The 22,845-nt window shown below is 44.2% G+C and overlaps 1 pseudogene; it reads left to right on the forward strand.

Moving 5' to 3' along the window:
• The first annotated feature begins 764 nt into the window (after window positions 1-764).
• On the forward strand, window positions 765-21,954 carry LOC128107809 (N-acylglucosamine 2-epimerase-like; annotated as a pseudogene).
• Window positions 21,955-22,845: the final 891 nt, after the last annotated feature.

The following is a 22,845-nucleotide window of genomic DNA, read 5'->3' on the forward strand; positions in this document are numbered from 1 at the left end:
CCTTTAAAGCAAGCTCAGCATTATAGATGAATGGATTAGAAGTAAAGCTGATATTGGATCTTATGCTTATGATGATACTTGTACAGGATAGGTGACTACTATAAATTTTAAGAAAAACCAAAAGTTAGATGTTTTAATTGTGGCAAACCAGGTCATCTGAAAAGGCATAGTAGGCAAAGTGTTCCTAGGAACAATGTTTTTTCTAGAGAGAATCGAATCAGAAGTCCCCATCCTTCTGGAATATGCAGTAGGTGTGGCAAAGGCTGACATTGTACTAATGAATGCAGGTCAACACGGGACAAACAAGGTAACCCTTTGTCATCTGGAAACATCACAGGGGTCCTCTCACAGTCCCCCATATTAAATTTGGTTCATTCATTCCCTGTCAGCCTTGGAGAAACTCCTCCACAGAGCAATTAAAAGACTTAACACCTATTATGAAAAACTATACTGCTCTGGATGAAGAACAGTTTGAGAAGATAAAAACAAAATTTTGGAAGAAATCATAAGGCAAATATTTTGGCAAACTTCTATAAATGATCAAAGACCAAGGTAAAAAATATGGATAAATGGCATTGTAATCTGACTCAACCCCAGTCTTTTACTGTAATAATACAAGGAAATAGGGGATGAGAAAATTCAACAGTTGACTGAGTTCTTCAAAATAGTTTCAAAAGTTCCTTTGTAAATCAGCCAAGTGTACCCCTGCCCCTTGATTACACATGTAAGTTTCCAGGCAGAAAGCCAAAGCATACCAGCTTATGGTTTTGCAGGTTAATAATTATCAGAACATCTGAGGTTATCACCCCAGAGGCCATCTACTGCAGTTTCTTAGAAGTACAAGAAGTACAAGCAATGGCCTAAAGTACCAGACTGTCAGCTTCCTCTCAGCCTAACTTCTTCATCTCTCTGTAATTCATCAAATTGTCTTCTAACTAGTTCTGGACAACTCTTGTCTTCTATCCTATCTAAATGTCACTCCATCTACACCAACCTTCTGGTTTTTTCCCATGACCTACATAACAGCTCTAACTCCTGCCACAATCTCAATATCATTGAAACTATTTTGAAGAACTCAGTCAACTGTTGTATTTTCTCATCCCCTATTTCCTTGTATTATTACAGTAAAAGACTGGGGTTGAGTCAGATTGGAAGAAGGCAGAGAAAACGCACATCTCCAGATCTGAAAAGACCATCAGCTTGCACCAACTCCTGTGTCCCGGTCTTTTCTTGAGCCTGCCGGACATCTCTCCCCTTCAAGACCCTTGAAACTGCTGAGGCTGATCTGCGGCAAGTGGCCACAGGGGTACGGTCTGACATTGGGGACCACAGATAGCTTTCTGCAGTTGGTGAGTAAGGAGCAGCAGTAGGTGGTCTCAAGCATGTTGGGGCTCTCTTACATTGGCTGCTTGATGCTGAGTCTTTAGACTCAAGGTTATCTAGGTAAAGGAGCAGAGGAAGGAGGGAGACAGCCTTCCTCAAGCGTCATGTGTCTGGGAAGGGATGCTTTGTCCTTATGAGGTCCACCCAGGCAGTGGGCAGCACTGGGTCCAGGTCACCCTGCCACTCCTGTGATCTGACCTTACCACTGCAGTGTGGGAATGATGGGACTCAGCCCTCAGCCATGGTGGCACGTGGGAAACTTCAGAGGGAGCAGGTCCTGCTGGCTGAGTATGAAGCACAAGTAAAAGGTGAGAGGGTGCTTCAGGCCTGGTTTACTGCAGAGATCCTTGAATGTCCACTGCTGACCCTCAGATACCACCCGAAACAGGTGGAGGAGGGAGTCCAGGCCCTGCTGCTGGGAGCCTCTTTGGCCTCAACTGCCCGCACATGCCCTCCTTCCCTCCTGCCTCTCTATTCAACTTGGGGGGCTTGCTGCTCACTCAGGCAGCAATGACTCTGGTAACCTGAGGGAAAGGCAGACCAAGAAGGTGCCTTTCTAGCTGGAGTGTGATGGGCCACCTAGACTTTGCTGGTGGCCTGACAATTCACCCTTGACACCACTAGAATCCATGAAGCCTTAGCTCCTTCACCTCCCGTTGGCACTGAAGTTGCTTACCGGTTAGTGTTGTTGGCCCGTGGTCAGGCTGGAAGACTGAATGTGGGTTAGAGAAATTCAGTTAGGCTGACTTTACAGCCTTAAACTATTAGACCTCTGGATTCTGGCAAAATGAGCTTTGTAAGTTCTTAGCTGACGGCTTCATTTCTTTAGGGTGTGGTGGGTAACTTTTGCACAGGAAAGGAGGTAGCATCTAACCCTCCCCCCCCCTCAGTTTCCTGTTGCCTCCTGATATCTTGACTCCCATTCCCATTCTAACTGGGTCTAGATTTCACCGACTGTGGACACAAGCTCGGAGAAACAGTGTCACATAGCACAACAGCTCCCAAGAAGAGGAATGAAATGACCTTTGGAGTTTTCAAACCTGTCGATGCAATCCCTATGTACTTGTCTGGTGCAAACAATTTGGTGCTGCTCCTCTGTAAGCTAAGTGACATCACAGACTAGGAACCAACAGCGGTTACCTGGAGGGGAATGTTTAATGGACCCGGTGTTACCGGTCATTGGTAGTGTTGGCAGGAAAGTGCTGTTCTAGAGGGTACCAGCTAATGGTGGGGTTAGAAGCCCATCACAGGGGTGAGAGGGATCCTTGACTCAAGGCCCTATGGGGGTGCAGTGTGATCAAGCAGTTCTGGGGACAACTTGAGCTGGTTCAGGAAGTCCCTGTGACGAGCTGTGCTCCCACAATCTGACTTGAATCACTGCACAGGACATGGAGAATGAACGACAGACACTGCAGGCCTGGAAGGACCGCATGGCAAAGGAGCTTGGACACTGTGATCTCTTTCTGGACGGATTATTCCCATGACCAGGAATACGGTTAGCTACCCCTCAATGATGCCATGTGCCTTTTGCCCCTCCCAAACCCCTACTTCGCTCTGAGGCCTCACAGATCTACTGGCTTCAGGAGAGTAATGAAGCTGTGGAAAAGGTGAAAGTTTCCTTCCCTCTTTTTCTAACACTACATGTCTCACAGGGGCTTCTTCTCATGCCTTTCCCGCCATGGGAAACTATGATGAAATCAAATATCTCCTGCCACTGGGGAAGCAGGTCAGCTTTCACATTTAAGACTGTCACACGATTGGATATGGCCAGGGATACTTAGGATCCCCCTTATCCCAGCTGCTCCTGTTTAAACTGTGTTCCCTCACAGGTATGGATGTATTGTTGCTTGTACCGCACGGCTGAGCACTTTCGCCGTGCTGAGCTTCTGGATGCAGCAAAATCAGGTATCCTTTCCTATCCCCCCACCTCCTCGGGAGCTTCAGTGGGTCATCTATTCAGGGAATGCAAAGCGGCCTGGAAAAGGAAAGGGACTGAATATGTTCCAAGAGGCAGTATATTCCGAGCCCACACTTAGCATGCATACTTAGGTGGTGAGTTTTTGATTCATTTTGCTAGGGTGGAACCGCGTGCCAAGAAGTGTGCCTTTTCGGTGACTAAGGATGGCACTCCAGTGAAGGTGCAGCAGACCACTTTCAGCGAGAGTTACTACACCTTGACCATGAATGAGCTTTGGTGAGTGACAAAAGGAAACATGTTATCAAGTGTGTGGGAGGGATGGCCACAGGCTGTTGAGCATGAGTGCACTCTGAAAACAGGCCTGGGAGCCTGTCACAAGTCCCATTTCCTCCTGTCCTACCATTTTGTGACCACCTTCACTCCTCAGCTCTCTCCCAATTCCTGTACCACCTATCAGTGCCCTGTTTCCAGGTAGAAGAGGTCCTCTCTTTCCTCCCAGGGTCCTTCTGCCTGAAAGTGAATTAAATCCCAGAGCTCCCCACCCCACCTCACAAGCAATGTTGGGTGGATCTACTAGGCCTCTGGTGCTTGGCTGGAGGACTGGCCCTGGAAAGCTGCAGAAAGAGCAGGTGTCCTTGAAGAGCAAGCTGAGTACTGAGTCCTTCCTGGGAGAGAGAAATGGGACAAGGCATGCAGACTCTGCCTGGTCTCCTCACAGAATGAAGCTGTGGAGATGCTGGACCAGATCGTCTACTGGGTGCGGGTGGACTCAACTGAGCTAGGCCAGACTAGGTTCTCAAGGACCTATAAGGCAGTGCCCACGATGTTGCTCCACCTGGTGGATCAGCTTCAGGAGGAAGACGAGGAAATGTCCAAGAAGTATGCAGAACTAGAGGACTGGCGTGTCCAAAGGATTCTAAAGCACCTTCAGGTAGGCACAGAGAGGGGACACCCACTCTACAAGGGCCCCTTTACCTGAAATATGTTCTTCAGCTTTTTAGACAGGTGGATCTAAGGAAGGACATTCATTTGAAATACAGGCCAAGGCCCTCAGAAAGGTGGAGTCTAGCATGCTGGGACAGAGATGGGTGGGTCCTAAGGCAGAAAGAGACCAGAGCCCCAGGCACATCCTGAGACCTTGATCTATGTTCCTCCCCAGCCTCTGTGGGCATCCAACTCTACCTTACCTCCTCATTTAGTGCTTTACCCTCTCTGCTTGAGAGATCCAGACCTAAAGCAAGGATCAGAACCTATAGGCAGGCCCATGGGGTACAATCAGTCATTCCAAAAAAATGTTCTTCTGTAATTCCAGAACTCCAGAGGTAGAAGCAGGAAAATCTAGAGTTCAAGGTCAGCCTTTCATGTATAATGAGTCTGAGACTAGCCTGGGCTACTCAAGACTGTTTCAAAACATACAACAACCAAAAAAGCTCCCTTTGGGCCTACTGAGTATAAAAACATGAGGAAGGAATTTATTTTTCTTTTGGATTTTCAAGAAAGGACTCTGTGTAACAGTCTTGGCTGTCCTGGAACTCATTATGTATACCAGGCTGACCTTGAACTCACAGAGATCCAACTGTCTCTGCCTCTCCAGTGCTGGAATTAAAGGTGTGGGCCACCATGCCTGGCAGTAGGGATTTTTGAAATTAGATCTTTGTGATTGGATGAGAGGGAACCAGAAACATCTGTCTTTTGTCTCTTTCCTGGCAGAGGGATGGGAAAGCTGTGCTAGAGAATATATTAAAGGATGGCCAAGAACTTCCTGGTGCCTGTGGAGGAGAACAGAACCCAGGTGCTCATCAGGAAAAGGAACTCAGCTTTCAGTTTGGGGTCTCATAAGGGAGGGAGATGCCCTCCTCCCTCCACCAAGGATCAGGCAGAGGGAGGGGAAAGTCTGCCCAGGACTGGGCATTGGTTGCAGGAACTTAATTATCTGTGTTTGGGGGAATATTTTATTTTGCGGGGAAGGGGGTCCAGGCAGAAAGGCAGGGTGTCCTATGACAGAGTTCAAGCATCTTCCACCCTTGAGGAGGAAGGGAGGTTCCAGGAACTAAAACCCTCAGATGCTTGGGAGGGGGATTCTGATCCCTGCAATTACTTTCTTTCAACCCTCACTAGGCCAGGCAATAGAAGCTGGCCGGTACCTACTCCAGTATGCCTGCAGGAAAGGTGACACCCAACTTCGAGGTCAAGTCATTGACAAGTTTCTCTTGTTGCCTTTCTACTCTGGATGGAATGCTGAGCACGGAGGGTTCGACAGCTTCCGGGATGTTGATAATTGGGTCCCCCACAGGGTAAGAATTCCCAGAGCAACTTGCTGGAAGCCTGGCATGTGATGATGGAACTCAGAGCCTGGTGTGGTTTCACATGCCTTCCCCAGCACTTGGGGGCCAGATCAGAAGAATCTCTGTGAGCTCAGGGCCAGCCTGGTCTACATAGTGAGGTTCAGGACAGCCAGGACAAGGTAGAGAGATTCTGTCTCAAAATACAATAACAACAAAAACATTTGAACCCAGAGTCCAGTTTTCCCGTCATATATCCCGTGAAAGCCATTGGAGAAGAGAGAGTATGCAAATGCTGACGCCAAGACACACGTCCCCTTCGTCTGGTGCCAGTGGCTTGAAGGGTTCTTGGGTGATTCTCACTTTCCCACTTGGTGGCAGACAGGAGTGAAATTGGTCTTCTGATCAGTTGTGTCCTGATCCTGCTGGAGATCTGTTGAGGGCACTCTATCAGCCATGGGTAGCAGCAGTGTCCAAGTGGCTTAAAGATGACAAGACAGACAGCATTCCAACTTAAGGGACAAAGGGAGTCTGCCCCAGTACTTGTTCTTTTAAGGAGCTGCTTGACATACATTCAGGTCAGAAAGCTAGCCTCACTCTTAAGGACTATTCAAACTCTCTCCCCCATGTCTCATGATTGAGAACTAAGTCCTGAGCCAGACAGACTGAGCCACAGCCGGATATGAGTAAGTGTCCTAAGGCCAACAGGGACCTCACCTGCCTATCTCTGCTCTGTGCTCAGGTGGAATGGAGCGCCAAGCTGTGGTGGCCACACTGTGAAGCCATGATTGCCTTCCTCATGGGTTACAGTGAGACTGGAGACCCTGCCTTGCTAAAAGATCTTCATTCAGGTGGCTGAGTACAGCTTCCGCCAAGTAAGTGCCGTCTCCCTGTTCCCCAGAAGCCCACTTCGGGTGTGCAGGATATGACAGACAGCAGGAAAGGGAGAAGCAGGGCCTATGTAAGGGAACCTAGTAGGCTTTCCCTCAGCCCCTCCAGTCCATTCATCACATATGTATTGCCTCGCTGTTCTGAAGTTTCCAAGAGTGCCTTTTGTTTGGTAAACCAAGAAGCTCTCTGTCTCCAGGAGTTCGCCTTTCTGAGTGGTCAGGCCCTAATCAAGTAAGCAAACAAATGTGGAGACCAGTGAGCTGTGGGAAACAAAGAGGATAGCAAATGACACAGAACTTTCTTATAGAGGGATCAGAGAAGACCTTGTGAGCAAAGATCCAAAGCAGTGGAGGGCAGGGTATGTCTATTCAACAGAAGGGAAGCTTGGAGGGTCCAGTCAGGTGGGCTCCAGGTAGCAGGAACATCCTTGATCTGCCAGGTCCAGCAGCCTGAGCCTTGACAGGGAATCCAAGAGCTAGCGTATCAGGCTGGTGAATCAGAAGTTGGACACTCCCCCCCCCCAAGTGTGTGTGTGTGTGTGTGTGTGTGTGTGTGTGTATGTGTGTGTATGAGAGAGAGAAAGAGTATAGGTAGGACAGAGGACACCTTCAGGTGGTGTTTCTCAGGCACTATATACATTTCTTATGAGACGGAGTCATTCACTAGCTACATTGGCTAGCAGGCATACCCTTGGGATCATCCTGTCTCTTTCTGTCCAGTGGTGAGAATACAAGCGTGCTATATTGTCTTTTTTTTTTTTTTCATATGGGTTCTGGGACCAACCTCAGGTCCTCATGTTTGCAAGGCATTTATTTTATTTTATTTTATTTTATTTTATCTTATTGGTTTTTCAAGACAGGATTTCTCTGGGTAGCCCTGGCTGGGCAGTCCTGGAACTTACTCTGTAAACCAGGCTGGCTTCCAACTCAAAGATCCCCCTGCCTCTGCCTCCAGAGTGCTGGGATTAAAGATGTTCATCACCACCACCACTAGGCTAGTTTGCAAGACACTTTGCTGACTCCTGGCCCAGCAGATGAGTTTCTCAGGCTGAGTTTCAGGACAGCTGAGGCTGCACAGAAAACCTGTCTTGAAAAACCAAGCAAACTGTTGGGGAATGTCTTTCTGTATGCTGTGAATAAGCGTTGTCCCCACTGATTAATAAATGGACTTGTTTGGCCTGTGGCAAGGCAGCTTATAGGCAGGCTGGAAATCCAGGATAGGCATTGGAAAAGGGGAGGCACAGGCAGAGAAAAGATTCTAGCCTGCCCCCCAAGGAACCATGGCTTACCAGCAGATCAGTAAGCCATGGAACACGTGGCAAAGCATAGATTAATAGAAATGGGATAATTTAAGATATAAGAGCTAGCTAGCAAGAGGCCTGCCATAGACTATACAGTTTGTAAATAATATAAGCCTCTGTGTGTTTACTTGGGTCCCAGCAGCTGCGGGACCAGACAGGACTGGAAAAATCTTCTGACTACAACAAACAGGAAGATAGTCACTAAGCAATCTAACAACAAAGAAGGCCAAAATTCAGATGGCCAAGGAACAATCCATAGAAAAACAGTCTGGAAATGTGTTAGTTTCCTTTCTCCCTGCTCCTGACCACCCCCCTACATTATCTTGTGTCAGATCAAGTAATTAAAAATGAGGACATGAGCCCAATGGAGATGGCTCATGTCTTTGATCCCAGCACTTGGGAAGGAGAGGCAGGCGGACCTCTGTGAGTTCCAGGATGGCCAAGGCTACACAGAGAAACCCTGTCTCAAAAAACTGAAAAAAAAAAAGAAAGATCTTCATCAAGTTATGGTATATACCTTTAATACCTTTAGTTCCAGCACTGGGGAACCAGAGGTAAGACGATCTCAATTGAATTCCAGGCCATCCTGAGCCACAGAGCATGTTCCAGGGCAGTCAAGAATACAAGATGAGACTCCTTCTCAAAAATAAATACATAGTAAGGACAAGACTACTCAAAAGTTACTAAGATTAGGTACAGAGCTGCTTATTCCTCCCTTGAATACACCACCAACACTCTTTCTCAGACAGAATCCAGACTGGCCTTGAACTTGAGGCAATTCTCCGTCCTCAGCCTCCTGAGTGCTGGGATTACAGACATGAAAAATTACACAGCTAAAAATTCTCAACTCATATGTCACAATTTAAAGAGAGCATTTTGATGATAAACTTGAATGCCTTCTAAGAACAGGTTCTATTTAACTTTTATTTATCAGAACAAAATGGGAAAGGCCTAGGATAAGGACCTGGGCTACATTTGGGAGAACTGAAAGAAAGCCTCAATGAGACAGGTATGGGATGGGGTGTGCAAAGGATCTGTCCAGCCAGCTCAGCTTTTGTCCCCCAGATCTGAAGCATCAGATCCACTGGACAGGGCCAGAAGCCATGATGAAGGCAGGCAGCAGACCAGGTTGGCCTGGAATTTACAAATGTCAGCCTCTACCTCCTCAGTACTGGTTCTAAAGACAAGGTCCCATCACACAGGGTTAGAGGAAAGTCTGAGATCCTTTTATAAAACCCTCAGTATGCAAGGATAAGAGTTACAGGTCTCTGCTTGATAATCCAAAGATCTTTTAGACCAAAGACCTGTGGAGTAGAGGACGTGAACGCCAGGGAAGTCACTTGTTGCAAAGTTTGCTGGCAGGTCAATCTAGGATTTTTTCTTTTTTAATTTAGATGAGATAAAAAAATGTATTTTTAAGTATTCCATTCAAAGTGTTAGATAACACTTACACTGCAATCAAATACGTATGCTTACTACACCTATACTTCCTGCCTGGCTACTGCCAATCAGTGTTTTATTTATCAACCAATCAGAGCAACACTTGTTCACAGCATACAGAAAGACATCGCACAGCATAGCATCTAAGAATAAAAGACAATTTTATTTTACTAGTGACTTATTGACATTTGTAGACCCCTAACATTTTACCTAGCCACTTCTAAGGCTGAGGGCATAAATTCCTCTTGAGAATCCCATAATCGTTCTTAGCCTTTAGTTGACCCTACCAGAGAACTCCCCTTTAGTTACTCCCTCTTTGGGGTTGTAATTGGAAGCTGACAATTATTTCTTTATGTGTGGATCCTTATCACCTCTCTCTGCGACCCTGAAAACTTCAAACCTCGCATTGTATTGCCAAAGAATTACTGCTTATGTATGTATACCAGTTCCCCCACAACACTAGGGGAATTGATTTGGAAAAACAAAGATGAGGATGGAGATGGAAAGAACTAGGTAAAATGAAGAGAGAACAGTAGAAGGGACTGAGAGGAGCTAAGTATGAGAACAGAAAAGAAACTGTGTAGATAGAATTGATTTAGAAGAATAAAGTGAATGGACTAAAGAACTCAGTGTGCTTAGATTCATTTAATATTCCTCAGATTAAATCCTCAGCTGATTGATAGACTCTTCCAAAGACCCTGGGAGAAAACAATAGTTCTTTACCTTTACATACAAGATTTTGTCTCCATGGTGGTCTTTTGGGGGTCCCTGTAATCTGGGCATAGTATTTGGGGGTTCATTCCAGATCCTCCAAGCCCATTGGGACCACCATCCATAGAGTCTGAAGCTGGCCAGTATCTGCCTGTCTGTCCTCTGTGTGTTCAGTTTCATTTCTGTGGCTAACCTAAGTTGGTGATTGTGATCAGAAGTGGTTAAGGGCAGATGCACCAGAGCACCATGATCACAAGTGCCTGGAAGATGTTTCAGACTCCAGTAAATGGGGACAGAGAACCCCACATCTGTTTATCTGTAGTGGGGAAGAGACCCTCCATATCTGTTTGAGGACAGAGGGCCTCAGATCTGTTATGAGGCAGAGAGCGCCGCATCTGTTTGTGGTCAGTTGACACTGTTTCCCTGGGAAAACTGTCTTCCTGTTGGATTGTCCTGCCTATATGAATGTGTGAGTAATGTGGCCACACGTATGCATGTTCTATGCCTGGGCTTCTGTACGTACATTGTGACTCCTGGTGGAAGCTGTGCATGGACAGCCATTGGGGCCAAATGGCCAGCAAAAGGGATGAAGAGTCCCTTTAGTTGGGTTGGGACAGACTAAGAGTGCTCCTGCCACATTGTCTCCTTGCACTCTGGCTGGGCGCACAGGGAGCAGGTGGAGGAGCTTGTTGTGGTGCAGTGTGGTGTGGGCTGCAGCCATGGGGACTCAGCAGTCACTGGGGTGGGTATTGGGAGCCCAGACGTGGCAGGTTTGAGGTCAGCCTCCATATTGAGAGGTGCAAGGTGGCTCCAACCAGGAGGGAGCTGGCAGAGGGGCCTAGTGTAGCTCAGAGCACTCCTGACCCAGGTGAACTGTGGGACTCAGGGCTGAAGGAGAAATGCCCCTATGGGGTCACAGCTCTGGAGAGGCCTAACTGAGACATGGAGTCACGTCCAGTCTGACATTCTTGTGCATGTGAGACTCTGGAGTTAACAACAATCTTTTGTTCCCATGCTGTGTACTGTTCTCTTCCATGCCAATGAGTGGGGCTCCCAAGACCTGCCTGTGCTCTCCTGCAAAACCTGACTGAAGTTTGGCTCCAAGGGCAGAATGGAATGTCACTGCCTATTGTTGCTAAGCTATGGCAGCTATGTTATAAAGCTATAGCCAGGGCTGCCTTCCAATAGATTCTTCATACCAGTACAATGTTGATACAAATTTAGAGTTATTCTTATTATGATATATGCATGTATTTCTGTTCTCATTTAAAATATTGTAGCTTTACAATATATTCTAGTCTACTGAGGGAAATCATAACAAAGACCTTGATAAGAGTTTCTGTGTTTAAAAAAATAAGAGACAAAGCAGGAGACTAAAATAATAATAAAAGAAAGAAAGAAATTTGTCTAAAGTAAATGTCTGAGGAATCAAAGGAACAGACTGAGGGTACATGGAAGATTGTAGAAAGATCAGATGAGGAAGTGAACTATGTTAATTCTGGCTTGTTTTTTTTTTTTTTAAATGAAACTGTCCCTATAAACTTTGAGGATCTCAGAAAATAATTAAGATATAAATGCAAGTTGTAAAGAGATAAATAAATAATTTAGATTATGAGAAATGTTTCAGAATACTCTCCCCTTCTATGTTTGAGTCAATTTCTGCTGTTTTACACATACCCATCACCTGCTTTGTCTATGATGTGGATTTCAGTACAGATTTGTTGCTGAATTCTAATGGCTCCTTTGGGGAGCAGGGTGGGAAGGTACAGCATCAATGGCACAGACACCAAGAGTCAGTTGAAAGCAGACAACAAACTCATTTATTCAATAACAGGGAAAGCCTTATATATCCTCCTCCCAGCACTCAGTCTGTGTTGCAATCTGGTGGCAGTGTGTGGTTGTCCCTCATTGGCTGAGCACAAGCAGGAACTCTGACGGTGCTTGTTGCTGGGCTCTCAGGAAGACTCTGCATAATCAGGAACTCTGATAGCTACTGATGCTAGGCCTTTACATAGACTCAAGATTGACTTATAAGGAAGTACATTATGTGCATGCCTTGGCAACTGTTTGAGCCAATTTCTTCAACTGTATGGTCCTGTCCTACTACATATATTGGTAATACTAATGTATCTAAAACTTTTATGTCATTTTGTAAGATAGTTTGTACAGGCCTCAGTGGATTAAAAGAGTCACAAAATCTGGATCCACTTCACAGAGGCTGGAAGTACTCCAGATACAGCTAAAGTTTTCCCCACTTGTCTATTCCTAAGGATGGTATTTTTTTCTCTCCTGGTCTAGTGACTCCTGCTCTTTCCAATTACTAAGAATATGGGCCTAAAAATTCCAAATAAGTACATAAATTTTAACTTCTGTACCTAGATTGAACTTGTCTCAACAGGTTTCCACACAGGAAAAGCCATAAGGTGACCCCACCCAGTGGGGTGTGCATCTAAGAGGAAATACCAGACATTCCAAACATTCCCTATACCCCTAGACAAATGTCAGCCAATCAGGGTACTGAACCCTGAAAATCTCCTCACCCCAACCTCTGCTATGATTAAAAATCCCACTGTGTCTAGGCTTAGGGCTCTCTGTTTCCACTGCTGTATGAGATAGAGAGTCCAAGTTCTGAGCTTGAAAAATAAAAGCTCTTTGCCTTTACATACGGGATTCTGCTGTGGGATGGCTTTCTCTATGCTGTGAATATGTGTTGTTCCCATTGGCTATAAATAAAGCTGTTTTGGCCTATGGCAAGGCAGCTTAGAGAAAGGCAGAAAATCCAAGACAGAGACAGGAAGAAGAAAGGAGAGGCAGGAGAGTCCGTAGACACAGAGTAAGTAAGATGACAAGGCAGAACTCAGTAAAGGTACCAAGCCACATGGCTAAATAGAGATTAAAAATTATAGGTTAATTTAAGTGTAATAAGCCCAAGCTAATGGCCAAGCAGTTATAAATAATATCAAGCCTCTGAGTGATTATTTTATAAGCAACTGCAGGCCCACAGGAGGCCAGGCAGGACACAAGAAACCTTGAAATTACACAAATTGTACCCAGATGTGGTGGCAAGAGTTTCCACCTAAAACTTGAGAGATCTTAAGAAGAGATTATAAATGCAGCTAAGAACACCTTCCTAGTTCATGTCACTCACAGCAGGCCACAGTACAGTGACATGTCCCTTGGCCATGGCAGGTTCACGACTTATAGGACTGACCTCACAGTGTCTGCACCTGACCTACAGCATGACCAATACTTGCTGCAGTATACAGAGGTGTCTCCAAGCCACACAGCATGTTGTGTGGTGGATTTAGCTTTTGCTAGTACAGATTTAAAAAAAAAAGGTTTCTGGGCTACATGCTGCTTCTTGGAAACATAGACACACTGCTTCCTGGAGTTGGCAGTAGACATACCACCACCATGTTGGGAAGCTGAGGGGGGCAGAGTTTCATCCTAGCCAAGCAGCTTAACAGTTTAAAATCTCTCCTGGTCAGAGAAGGATTACAGATTCATAATAAGACAGATTCAGATGGAATAAAACTCTAAACTGTTTACAGTGTGTAAAAATGTACATAGGCTTGGAAAATAGAGAAAAAGAAATATACACAGTTATATGAAGAAAAATAGTTTTAAAAAAGTCTCTAAAGAGACAGTAAATGTAATATAAAAAAATAAGCCACGTAAAGATGGAAATTACACAGAGAGTCTGAACAATATTGTCTTGGATTTTTAGCTGCAGAAAGACATTTGATTGTAAAGGTTGCAGAGTTATATTTTAAAGGTATCTTCAAAATTTGTGGCTAAAGATATGTTGCCTTGGAAAAGTGCTTCTGCTTTTGTTTCCACAGAGGAGAACCTGTGAATTGCTTCCAAGCTAACATGGTTTGATCAAGGAAGACCCCCCTGAGAGGTCTCCAGATGTTCCAACATCGAGAACAGCTTCAAGGCAACTATCTCAGACAATGCAGCCTCACAGACTACTCCAGATTTTCTAAGAAACCCCATAAGATTGCCAGTGCCCCTAACCAGCAGGAAGTGGTATGAAAAGCTACACCCAAATTTCAAAAATATTATTCATAAATGTTTATTTTTATTTAAAGTGGGTTGATTTTAATATAATCTCTTTCTAAAAAAGAAAAAGGGATAGTATAGATATGCTAGAATAAAAGGGTAGATTATTGAATCTACTTTTAAAGAGCAAGAACTTATTTAAAGTGTTTTACATTGCTATGGATTTTAGTTTATCATATAAATTTGAAGTTCTGTTATACTTTACTTTATGTATATTTCTGCTCTTGTTTAAGGTATAATGTTTGTGCAGCTCATTTGAAAGTATAATGTATAATTAAGAAATACAGATTAATGGTCATCTATGATAATCAAATTTAATCATGTTAGTTAAGTTTTGTAGGTATACATAGAAGTATTTCAATTAGGTAATATTCAAACACTTCAAAAACTTACAGAATGTGGCATTAAAAATGTTTCAAGAACTTTGACTTTCTGGACATTGAGACATATCTGCTTCTGGCAGCACCAATCTACTTCAGAGAAGGTGATGGGCATTGAAGAAACTCCATATGGAATTAACTCTCTTTTATGGCAAAACTTGGCCATTTAGGCAAGAAACTGTTCTTGCCTGGACTGCTTGACAAAATATTGTATAGACTGGACATGCAGGATCCATGGAAAAATCACCACTGAATTTTGCCAAAACAAGGGGAGATATTACTTCATATTCCTCCTTCAAAGAGGAGAGTGCCAGACATTCTGCTGAAGATGGATGCCTCAAAGTTTTGGAAAAACTTTGGGTGACTGCACAGGCAGCCAGTTGTCTCTGTCAATCTAGATTTCTGGAAATTGCTTACAATGCACTTCCTAATTAGTTAAGCAATATATATCCTTCTGGGGTCTTTGATGTAGTTGAAGACTAGATAGTTACAATTATAGTTTTCCTTGGTTATGATAGGAGATAAATTGAATATGAAACCTTAGACTCACAAATACAGGATAGATAGAATATTTTCTTTAATTTTGCCAAATAAGAATAGACTAGATATTATAACTGTAACTGTTATTTGATAACTGTTTGTTATATATAATTTTACTATGTTAATGTTAAAACTTACCTTTTTGATTAGACAGAAAAGGGGAAGTGCTGTGGGATGGTATTCTGTATGCTGTGAATATGTGTTGCTCCTATTGGCTGTAAATATAGCTGTTTGGGCCTATGGCAAGGCAGCTTAGAAGCAGGTGGGAAATCCGTGACAGAGACAGGAAGAAGAAAAGCAGAGGCAGGGGAGTCATCAGCCAGACACATAAGAAACAAGATGAGAATGCTGTACCAAGCCACATGCCTCAACATAGATAAGAATTATGGGTTAATTTAAGTGTAAGAGCTTGTTAGTAATAAGCAAGATAACAAGGCAGGACTGAGAAAAGGTATCAAGCCACATGGCTAAATATAGATAGAATTATGGATTAATTTAAGTGTAAGAGCTAGTCAGTAATAAGCCTAAGCTAATGGTCAAGTAGTTATAAATAATACTAAGCTTTTGAGTGATTATTTCATAGGCAGTTGCAGGTCTGCAGGGGGAGGGCAGGCAGGACCCAAGGAACCTTCCAACTACAGGATTTGGTTTCCATGATGGTCTTTTGGGGATCCCCACAATCTGGGCATAACAATTACAGGGAACCTATTATCTTGGTGCCAAAAACCTGGGAGGAGTTGAGCATTTTTGTTTGGTGGACCAGGTCTTCTGGCCACATGGGGGGCCACTCTTTTCCCTTTGTCTTCCTCTCCACCAGATGTGATTGACTTTTGGAGCAAATCCCCAGGTACCTCTCTATGGGTCCAGAAGTCCAGGAATCCCCTGGTAAGCTACAGTCATGCCAGGCAAGTCCAATCCATTTCCTAAGCAGATACATTCTCTGTTCTGGGGGAAACTTTGTGTTAGGAGATGTCCTTCCCAAAGGCTACCCTCATCTCCAACTCTTGATGCAGGCTATTGCAGGGGATGCATCACCCTAACCTTCTGTCTCTGGCACAGGCTTGGAAATGGGCAACTCTGGGTCTGAACCCAATCCTCACTCACCCCTGGGGTGTCTGCTGTAAAATTTATCTAAAACAGGGCTGTCTCACACCATATGCACAAAACAAATGGTTGGAGCTCCCTTATCCAGGGTTTTTGAGTTCTGCACTCCCACCACTCTGTTTGCAGCCAGTGTTTAGCACCCAGGTTTTATTGGCTGGGGTTGTGGCAGCTCCAGGAAGTGACCCTGAGCCCTGTGTCCTGACTGGGCTGCCTGAGCCTTTGGCATCCCTCACCTCTCTTCTTCCTCTTGTCTCTTTCCTGTTATCTTTGTCTGTCTCCCTGCCTCTCTGATGTCTCCACTTCAAGATGGCCTTTCATTCTTTCAGTCTCCCATTCCCCAATAGACCTCTTGCACTAACTCTGTCATTCTTGCTGTGTTCTCTTACTGGCACACCTTGGCAGGGCCATTTTCACTCACTAGATTTTCTGGGTGTTTGGTCTGGCCATGCTGGAATCCTACATACCTGCTCCACCCACAGCAGATCATATCTCCTTGTCTGTTTCTGTCTGTTCTTCCAACTTACCATGATGGGATCCTACCTTCTTGTTCTACCTGCCTTGATCCAGCCTCCCCAGTGGGAGCCACAGTCCTGGATATTCATTTCATTTCTCAGTCATCATCAGCTAGAAACTTAAAAAAGGCTGAAGATGGTTCTCAAACCCCTGTGCAGGAATTGATCAAAAAGGCTTTTAAGGTTTTAACATCTGAGAGAAGGCAGCTGAGTCTTCCTGGCAGGCTCAGCTGCAAAGGCTATGCTCCAATCTCATACCTTGGCAACTGTCTGAGGCCATTGGCACTCCCACAGAGGGAACAAGGGAAGTCCACAAGGCTCCATCCCACAAGGGCCCAACCAAAGTCAACTCCACCAGGGGTCTCGCTTCAAAGGCAGCCAGGAAGGCCATTTGTCCCACTGCTGATCCAAAACTTGGCTGCAAACAAAATCATGGCCCTACTGCTACCAGTCTGGCTATTGGAAATCAGAATGCCTCCATGTAGGTGGGTTTGTCCTCTATGCTATGCCATGGAGGTCCAGCCCCACCACCATGGGCATTTGAGACTCTTCCAGCCTTCAGGCTCCTTAGCCTGGTGGAGTACTGATGCCACCCAGACTTGATCACTCTCATCACCCTCACCAGTCCCAGGGCTGTAGTTGGAGTTTTCTCCAGTCCCGCTCAGACCTGCAGCCACTCAGACCCAAATAAACACACAGACACTTACATTATTTAAACTCTTTGGCCTAATGGCTCAGGCTTCTTGCTATCTCATTCTTATATCTTAAATTAACCTATTTCTATTAATCTATAAATTGCCATGTGGCTTTTGGCTTATCAGTAATTTTTCTCAGTTCTGCCTTCACATATTGCTTCCATTGTGTCTGGTTTGCGACTCCTGACTCAGCCTTCCTTTTCCCAGAACTATCTTCTTTGCTTATCCCACCTATACTTCTTTTTGGCTACTGGCAAATCAGCATTTTATTTATGAACCAATCAGAGCAACATATTCACAGCATACAGAACATATCCACAGCATTTCCCCTTTTCTTTTTTTTCAAAAATGAAAGTTTTAAATTTAACATAGTAAAATTACATATAACAAAACAACTATCAAGCAAGAATTACAGTTACAATATCTAGTCTATTTATAATATCTAGTCTATTTATAATATCTAGTCTATTTGTTTTTGGCAAAATTAAAGAAGATATCCTATCTATCCTATATTTGTGAGTCTAAGGTTTTATACCTAACTTATCTTTTATCATAACTAAGGAAATTATAACTATCTATTCTTCAACTATATCAAAGATGTCAGAAGGATGTAATATTACCTGAGAAACATTAGAAGGACTCAAGCAACTTTTGGGAGTCTTGCAAGAGTAGACAGACAGCTGGCAGGCTGGACATTCATCCAAAGTTCCTCTGTAAAGTTGGGGCATCTGTCTTCAGCCCATAGGCTTATAGTCTCTCAGTCACTTCTCTCTGTGTCCTGTAGAATGTCTGGCAATTTCCTCTGTGAAGCAGGAACCTGAAGGACCATTTCACCAAGCAAGGTTCAGTGGTCACTTTCCTAGGGGTCCTACATGTCCACTAGATCAAGCAGTCCAGGCAAGAACAGTTTCTTGCCCAAATGGCTATTTTTGCCAACAAGAAGATAAATTCCATATAGAGTATCTTCAATGTCCATGCTCCTCTCTCAAATAAATCAGTGCTGCCAGGATCAGACACATATTACTGTCCAGAAAGTCTAAATTTTTAAAACATTTTAAATGTCATATTCTGTAGGTCTTTGAAGTGTTTGAAGATTACCTATCTATCTTAAATATATCTATGTGTACCTAGAAAACTTAACTAACATGGCTACAAGTTTGGCTATCATAGAAGACTAATTATTAATCTGTTTTTCTTAATTGTCCATTACAATCTAAATGAGTTACATAAACATAATACCTCAAACAAGAGTAGAAATATACATTCAGTATAACACAATTAACTTTAAATTAGTATCAATAAACTAAAATCCATATGAATGTAATACATTTAAAACAAGATGCTCTTTAAAAGTAGTTTCAACAATCTACATTTTCATCCTATCATATCTATATCATATATTTCTACATCATATTCCCCTTTCTTCTTTTAGAAAGATATTGGCTATGACCAATAACAATTTGTAACCAATGACCTAAACAAAGACAAACATCCATAATCTAATTTTTGGGAATGTGGGCATAGTTTTCTAGGCTACTCCCTGCTGGATAAGGGCACTGTATTCTTATGGGGACACAAAGAAATTTTTAGGATTATGGAGTAGTTTGTGAGGGTGTATCGTCTGAGCCAGTTGCCTTGAAACTGTTCTGGATATTGGATCATCTGGACCATGGTGTCATTGGCGACCTTTCAGGAGTTCTTGGCTGGTCAAACCTGATGTATCTTAATCTGGAGCAAATCCATAGCCTCTGGCTTTCTGTGGAAACAAAAGCAGAGCCTCCTTTCCAAAGCAACATATCCTTACATCCAAATTTTGAAGTCAAGGTAACTTTAAAATATACTTATTGGTTTAACTGAGCAGTCTTCACAATTAAATGTCTTTCTGAAGTTAAAAATCCCAAAGACAACACAATCCAGATTCTCTGTATGATATCCATCTTTATGTGGCTTATTTTTATACTACTTTTACAGTCTCTTTAAAGACTTTATTTTTTAAAACTTTCTTTATATAACTGCATATGCTCCTTTTTCTCTCTCTTCCAAGCCTATGTACATTTTTACACACGTCGTAAACTATTCCATCTGAATCTGTCTTACTGTGAACCTCTTGTTTTAAACTGCAGCATTACTAAGACTGAAAAGGCAGCTATGGCTGCTGGCTCTGCCCAGCTTTCTAACATGGCGGAACCATGTTTAATACCAGCTTTGGAGGAACCATGCTCACTGCTGGACTCTGGGAGGCAGTGGGTCTATGCCTTTATCAAAGTAATGTGTAGCCCAGAAACCTTTTTTTTTTTTTTTTTTTTCTGGCAAAACTATATCCACCATGCAGCATAGTGCACAGCTTGGAGACACCTCTGTCTAACATGGCATAGGTCAAGCCTGCATGCTGTAAACCTGCCATAGAGTAGCTCAAGCCCGCAGGCTGCTGATAACTTGAGACAAGTAGGAAATTGTTTTTAGCTCCATTTTAGAAACTTGCTTCTCAGGTTTTAAGTGGAAACTTGAGCCATTGGGAGCCATTTGTAGCTGGAGTTTTCTCCAGTCCTGCTCAGAACCAAATAAACACACAGACACTTACATTATTTAAACTGTTTGACCTAATGGCTCAGGCTTCTTGTTATCTAGTTCTTATACCTTAAATTAACCCATTTCTATTAATCTATAAGTTGCCACATGGCTTGTGGCTTACTAGTACTTTTTCTCAGTTCTGCCTTCACATCTTGCTTCCTCTGTGTCTGGCTGGGTGACTTCTGACTCAGCCTTCCTTTTCCCAGAATTCTCTTCTCTGCTTAGCCCACCTATACTTCCTGTCTGGCTACTGGCCAATCTGCATTTTATTTATCAACCAGTCAGACGAACACATTCACAGCATACAGAACATATCCATAGCACAGGGTAATGTTCCAAGTAGGAGGTAAGTCCACTACCTTCCTGGTCGACATTGGGGCTACCTTTTCTGTCATGATCTCTCACTCAGATCCCACAGTTCCCTCACTAATTTCTGTCACTGGGGTGAATGGGATCCCCTCTTTTCCTTCTAAGACCCTGCCACTTCCCTTCATTCTTGCAGGATGGTTTTCTCACCCTCTTTTCTAGTCATACCCATTTGTCCAATATCTTTACTTGGCCATGATATCCTCAGGTGCTTTGGGATCATCCTCTCCTTGGCCCCCACACTCTCTTTTGACTTTTGTCTTTTTTTCTTAATTACCTCATACGTCCCTACCCCAGACTGCCCTGTCCCTACCCTCTTGGATCCAGTCAAGTATGGTATATCTCTACCCTGGTGGTTGCTACTCTCTACCAGTCAGTCCTAGTTGATCCTTCCTCCTTCCCTTCCAGACACCAGTTTCCTATTTCTGAACCCCATTGTTGAGGCCTCAAACCCATTATTACCTGCCTCCTGTCTCAGGGGCTATTAATTTCTATCGACTTGCCTTGCAACATCCCATTCTATCCATGTGTAAGGCTTCCAGGGCTTACTGCTTAGTTTGAGACCTCTGCCTCATTAATGAGGTGGTTATCTTGCCCTGTAAAGTGGTCACCAACTTTTACACCCTGCTCTCCAACATTCCTCTTACAACTTCCCACTTTATCATCCTGGAACTAAAAGACATCTTTCTTTACTGTCCCTCTACGCCCTGACTAATATTTTCTCTTTGCATTCAACTGGGAGAACCCTGATACATGGTCTGCTAGACAGCTCACATGGACTGTTCTGTCTTGGCATTTTCAGGATAGCCCCCATTTCTTTGGCCAAGCCTTGGTCTGGGATCTTTCCACCTTTGACTCAATCCCAGCACACTTCTCTGGTCTTCAACTCAGCCTGGAGTCTATGATCTCCTCATCTGATCAAGTCCAAGTCCCTGCAGGATTTATAGCTCCTGACCACAGTGGACCAGATTCTCTCATTTTGGGGACCAATGGGATTCTTCTATCACTAGATCCCTATCTTTGCCATCACAGTCAAGCCCCTGAATGAGGCAGCCAGAGAGATCCCCATGGGATCCCTGACTCACCTAGCCATCTGCTGCTACTTCTCTTTACTGCAGAATCTGATCCTAACAGCCTTCACCTCAGGTCTCCTGGAGTCCACCTGCCCCTACCACCTCTTTACAGATGAAAAGGCAGAAGTGGCCACTGAAATTTTAGCCCAACCCTGTTTGGGCCTTCAAATTTGGCTGTTGCTTTCCTGTCCAAATAATGAGGTTAGAAGACTTGGTACTCTGAGCAGGAAGGCCAGACAACTTAAGGTCTTGGGTGGAGTGAATTCCCACTAGAGTGTACCTCTGCAGGAAACTGGAGGGCCTCCAAGAGCTTGGCTACAAGGGGTTCATTGACAATGGGAGAGTCCTTGTCTGTGAGGAAGCACCTCTGCTTCCAAAGGACAGATGGGTAGGGGCTACTAAAACTTACACTTAGAGTAGGTGTTGATGTTAGACTGTCAACCCTTAGCTATTTGGAGCGTCTAATCAAGGCCTAATTTGATTTTTTGTGAAGAGGTCCCTACCTGCAGGCTTTCCTGCTCTTTGTACCTGGTCCTCCAGCCATGTGGGGGGGCCACTCCTTTCCCTGTATCTTCCTCTCCAACAGATATGATCGATTTTCGACTCAGGGTTAGTCATGCATTTCCAGCCACTGCCTACAGAGGTAACAGATACCTCTTTCTAGTCCAGGAGCCCAGGGATCTCCTGCAGCTTCACCGGGGCAAGCCTGATCCACTTCCATAGCAGAGACATTCTCTGTTCCAGGGAATCTTTGTGATGGAAGATGTCCTTACCAAAGGCTTCCCCAACTCCCACCACTCAACCGACCCAAGGCTACCATAGAGGAATACTAGCATCCTGAATTTGCCTGATGTCAGGGCTCTGTCAAGTGGGCCTTTTGCATAGTACATAGAAACTAGGCTTATGCCAAGTCGGAGAGTCACAACCCTGCCCTGCCTGGGGGGAGGGAAGGCCAGAGATTAACAGATAACAGGGATCCCACATTCGTTAGGCCCTCTTAGTCACCACAGTCTTGGGTTAACTGTGTCCTACTGTCATGCAGCCCAAGGACCTGATGAACATTTAGCACTGCAGCCTTCTGTGCAGGCCAGAGAACTACCAGATGAAGTACTGTTTCTATCATGGTCTATCTTGGCCCCGGGTGGGCAGCTTTTGTGTTTTGTAAGAGTGTAAGGGACACAGCAGAGTAACATGAATCTGAGTGGGCTAAAAGCATTGGGCAGTAAAAGTAAAGTGCCTTGGGACAGTGAGGCCCTGGCAAATGTGGGCTAATGAGGCCCTGGCTAATGCAGAAGCCTGGCAAGTGAAAACGTATATGTAGGGACTGTAAGTTAGACACAGGTTGGAGACAGGATTCCCACCTGTGCCTGTGCTCTTTCAAGAGAGGCCACAAGTGTGGAGTAGAGAAACTGTACAGTTGGGTGCCAATTGTAGCCAGAAGTTATTCTGTTTCCTACCTGGTCTACAGCAGCTTATAAAATAAACACACAGAGGCTTACATTAATTACAAACTGTTAGGCCCATGGCTCAGGCTTTTCATTAACTAGCTCTTAATAGTTAATTTGGCAAATATCTATTAACCTAGGTTTTGCCACGTGGCTTCATGGCATTACC

This window comes from Peromyscus californicus, unplaced genomic scaffold, assembly GCF_007827085.1.
Source record: "Peromyscus californicus insignis strain IS unplaced genomic scaffold, ASM782708v3 Scaffold_12__1_contigs__length_115047231, whole genome shotgun sequence".
Classification (NCBI taxonomy): Eukaryota; Metazoa; Chordata; class Mammalia; order Rodentia; family Cricetidae; genus Peromyscus; species Peromyscus californicus.